Source organism: Psammomys obesus, unplaced genomic scaffold (assembly GCF_907164565.1).
Source record: "Psammomys obesus unplaced genomic scaffold, mPsaObe1.curated_primary_1811, whole genome shotgun sequence".
NCBI lineage: Eukaryota > Metazoa > Chordata > Mammalia > Rodentia > Muridae > Psammomys > Psammomys obesus.
The window spans coordinates 12,581,248-12,586,133 of record NW_026596117.1 but is presented as its reverse complement, the minus strand read 5'-3'; the positions used below and the strand labels follow the sequence as shown (position 1 = coordinate 12,586,133).

At 44.2% G+C, this 4,886-nt stretch overlaps 1 long non-coding RNA gene across 1 annotated transcript; it reads left to right on the top strand.

Annotated features, from left to right (window-relative positions):
- Positions 1-521: 521 nt before the first annotated feature.
- LOC129692875 (uncharacterized) lies at positions 522-2,124 on the top strand. The gene is made up of 2 exons (XR_008722775.1): positions 522-625; positions 1,323-2,124. It is a non-coding gene; the product is annotated as an uncharacterized LOC129692875 (long non-coding RNA).
- Positions 2,125-4,886: the final 2,762 nt, after the last annotated feature.

The following is a 4,886-nucleotide window of genomic DNA, read 5'->3' as shown; positions in this document are numbered from 1 at the left end:
TAATTTAGAGTTTCCTGCTAAAGTTTGATACACACTGACAGTCCTTTACTGAGAAGAGTTGCCTTACCTTTACGAGAGGAGGAAAAAGACTTCCTGAAACTGTTGGCAAGGGAAAGGCATCTCAAACTATAAACGTCGTCTTATCCCATTTCAGCAGAAAAATGAGCTAAAAAATTAGTGGGACACACAGGAGCAGTTAGTTGTCCAACCCAGGGTCCCAAGGCCCTTCTCAGGCACCAAAGAAACAAAGGAGCTAGCTCTCTTTTCACGGCAGGGAACGGGACCTTTAGGTCCCCCTAGCTGGGAGCGGTTGGTTAACACAAGTGACTCAGACACAACCAGAGGTGAAACAAAAGCAAACAAAAGGGCGAGGGAGTCGAAAACACTGGTGGACAAGTCTGCGGATCACTGGCCAGGGAGACTCGTATTTCCTTAAACTCAGACCCCCCAACTCCGCCCCTTGGCCTGAATCCCCGCCCCGCCACAGCTCGGGCCCTCCGCCGACACCGGAAGTGAGCGTGGCCAGCTTTTGCTGTTGGAATCCAGGGTGGAGTCCCAGGTCCCTAGGCCGGTTTCACGCCGATCTGACGCGTCCTGTGTCCTACCCTCTCCCAGTCCCAAGCAGGTGGGTCTCCAGCTGTGCTTGGAGGAAGATGGGTCTCCGAGACCCTGTCAACTCAGTACTCTCAGCTCTAGACTTACGTCTCGGGGCCTTGACCTCCTGGGCATATTACAGCTAAACATTAAATCATCAAAACAGCCCCCAACAGATACTCAGGTTTTTCAAGAACTCGGAGACCAGTCTCATTATGCCTGCTGTCTCTCCGGATATCACTGTAGTTCTTCCTTTTCTTTCGGTGGTGGTTGAAGCTCCCCATCCAGCAGGGATTACTCCTGCAAAGCAGCCCGATTTAACCTCGGCCGTCCATCTACTAATCTTCCTAATGCAAATCTCATCATGTCTCCCAGATAAGTCTTGAGTCTCTCAAACATCAAATCCCACGACCCCTCGTTAGTTACAGGTCCCGGCAGACACTTTTTATTCCACTGGAACAGACGACAGGTAAATGCGCCGAAAATGAATGCGGTATGTCGAAATTTCACAAACAGGGCACACTTGGGCATGAACAAAACCAGCAACCAGAGATGCCCTTGAACACTTACCCGCTGTCCTCCACCCTGGGGGCTACACCCTTGCCTTCTCCTGGTAGAGTACTGTTTACACAGGGCAGGGCAAGTCAACCTGCATTTTGTTTTTGGCTTCTTTAACGCACTGTTGTGAGGTTCACCCATTTTTTTTTTTTTTTTTTTTTTTTTTTCAGTCTGTTGGTGAGGCCGCATTCAGTTGTGCGGCTGCAGGAAAATGGATCCAGAAAAACGTTAGCGGTAATTGGGGTCGCTTCCATTTTGAAGCTATTAAAACATTGTTCCATCTTTTGATGTATCTATTGGTGCGTGTATCGGTCAGACGCCAGCAAACAGAAGTCGTGAATCAAGGTTATGGCCATGTTCAGAATTATTGGATATATTTAATGTCTTCCAAAGTGTCTATGTTAATTTATACTCTCAGCAGCAGCATATGGAAATTGAAGCTCAACCTTCCCATCAACACTTTTTTTTTTCACTTTGTTGGGTGATAATTGAGTTGGCTGTTTTTAATTTGCATCTCTGTGATAATGAAGTTGAGCACGATCATTTTGTTTGCTTGTTTATTTTGAGACAACATCAGACGTAGCTCAGGCCGGCCTGGAATGCATCACGTGGCTGAGAATGACTTCTTTTTTCTTTTAAAGCATTTACTTATAAGATTGTGCCTTGGTGCGCATTTGGAGGGAGTCAGCTCTATCCTCCTACCCTGTCGATTCTGGGGATGGATTCAGTTCAGCAGGCTTGGCAGCCGGGGCCTTTCGTGTTGAGCCATGTCTCCACATGCTGGGGTAACCTTGCTCTGTTGACTCTTCTCTGTACAGACTTCGCTACCATCCTCGCCCACTGAGCCCCTTTTCATCTGGAGCATTTGCTAACTTTTTTTTCTTTTTTGCACCCCATCCCTTTTTTTTTTTTCCTGAATGTTTGGTATCCTCTTGGCACTTGACTATGAAGCATCTTGAGTATTCAGCAAAATTTAAATAATTGTATAAAATTAAATCCCTTAAACTGACCACATAGATTGTTGTCAATGCTTTATACCACTGGCTTTATGACATTTCCATCCTTCCCTCTATCCATCTTAACACTTGCATTTCAAAGTAAATTGGTGGTAATGTGTTTATCAGCCTCACTGTGGGCCAATTATGCCAGTTCCAGATTTCGGTATAATTGGAAGCACATTCTTTGGTGTATGGCCTTTCAAATTCAGCATGCTGTATCTGAAATTTACCCACATAGTTGCACATCAAACATTTATTCCTTTATGAGTTTTCAGAGTAAACTTTCATTTGATAAGGCAGATTGTTTACCTATTGTCAACGTGGGTTTTAATTTTTAATTTAGTGTATATGTGTTGACTATGTATGTCTATGTATGCCATGTGACTGCAGTGCATACAGAGGCCAAACAAAGGTGCTGAATCTCGTGGAGCTGGAGTTACAGGAGGTTGTAGCACCTGACATGGGTGCTGGGCATTGGACATGGATCTTCTACAAGACCAGTATATGCTCTTAACCACTGAGCCATCTCTCCTGACCCAAAATCCCTTTATTGAGGCACGAATACACTACATTATGTCTATATTCAATTTCTGCAACATGGTGGATGTGGAAGTAATTTTATTATTTTCAGACCATCAACATGATCAATACCTTAAGCGTGTCCATCACTGGCGTGGTCCCTGCTGCCCTCTTGATTATCGACATTGTAATGCTTGAGATCTTGTCTGTCACAACATCCTAAGTACAAAGCACGGCCAAACTTTCATTCCTTCAAGACAGGGTCTCACGCCATAACAAGGCAGGCTTCAGACTCTCAGAGACCCTGCCTCGGCCTCCTGAGTGCAGGGTGACAGGTGTAACCTGGCTCTGTAATGCTTTGATAATGTGGGTGTGATGATTCAGTGGTGTAAGCTTGGAGCCTCAGTGCTGGGTGGTTGAAGAAGGATCTCAAATCTGAGGCCAGAGTGGGCTCCGTAAGGAGGGCTTCAAACCGAGAAAACCACAAAGGGCCGTTGAGACGGCTCAGCAGGTAGGGCCCTCGTGCCCATCGTGACAACCTGAACGTGAGCCTGGGGACCTACATGATAGAAGGGGAGAACCAACTCCTGAAAGCTGTCCTCAGACCTTCACACTCACTCTGTGGCACACGTGTTCAAGCACACATGCAAACATAATGCAGGCAGACACACATTTAATAAACGAATAAGCAAATGTAATTAAAATAACATTTAAAGCAAAAGTGCTGAGACAGGCATCGAAGTGTATGCCTTCAATCCCAGCTCTTGGGAGGGAGGAGGCAGAACTCAGTGAATTTGAGGCTAGCCTGGTCTACATAGTGAGTTGCAAGACAGCCAGATATACATAGTGAGTCCCTGACTGGAAACAAAACTAAACAAACAAACAAACAAAACGGTGTTATATTTCGTTTTTTAATATCTCAAATATTTGTCTATATATATTGAAAATATCTCTTCCTGTTCCAATTTCCTTTTAATTCTTTTAATGATTTCCTTTGAAGAAAAAAATATTCTCGACATTAAAACAATCTAATTTTATTGTCATGGTTAGTTTTCTCCTGTATGTGAGAAATGTCTACCTTCTTCAAGTTTTAGTTTGCTCATCATCATCTTCCATCCACTTAGAGTTAAGGGTGGAATGGTGTCCTGGCTAGTTTCTCTCAATGTGACGCAAACTAAAGTCATCTGAGAAGAGGAAACCTCAAGAGAAAAAAATGCCCCCGCATGATCAGGCTGTGGGCAAGCCTGTAGGTCATTTTCTTAATTAGTGATTGATGGGGAAGGGCCCAGCCTATTGTAGCTGGGAACAACCCTGGGCTGATTGATGGTCCTCGGTTCTATAAGAAAACAGACTGAGCAAACTATGAGGTGCAAACCAGTAACCTGCACCCGCCCCTCTGCATCAGCCCCTGCCTCCAGGTTCCCACCCAGTTTGAGTCCCTGCCTTGGCTTCCCTCATTGAACTATGTATGATATATATACTTAGTGTGATATATAAACCAAGTAAACCTTTTTCTTCTCGAGTTGCTTTTGTCATGGTGTTTCATCACAGCAACAGAAACCTAACTAAGACAGTGGGATACAGAGGCGGGCTCACATTCCATTTCTCTATGTGGATAACCAAATGTTCCAGCACGTTTAATTTAAAAGATCAGCTTACTTGGAGCTGTCACAAGGCAAATGGTTATTTATAATGGAGTTAATTTCCCAACTCTATTCCAGTCTATCACTTGGTCTGTGTATCTCTGTGCCAATACCAAATCTCCACTACTATTGCTTTTAGGACAAGCCTTGATGGTATATCAGGGGATTTGATTACAAATTTAATTAAATAGCTGTGTGGTTATTGGCTACATGGCAGACAGCATAGATAGATACAGTACATTTCAGTACTCTATCTCTCTATTCTCTTGGAAAGCTTTTTATACCAGCCCTGCTCTAGAAGGAAATCTAGAGGCTTTGTTTCATAGGTGCATGCTCCTGAGTTTAGAGGTAGGATGCTCTTGAGAATATCTGTTCAGGGGCTCAAGAGACAGCTCAGCAGTGAAGAGGACCAGATGCTCTTCCCTGGGTTTAATTCACAGAACCCACACGTGGCTTACAACAACCTGTAATTCCAGTTGCGGGAGATCCAACAACCTCTTCTGACTTCCAGGGGCACCACACGTATGTAGTACGCATATATACATGTAGGCAAAACACTCATATCATGAAATAG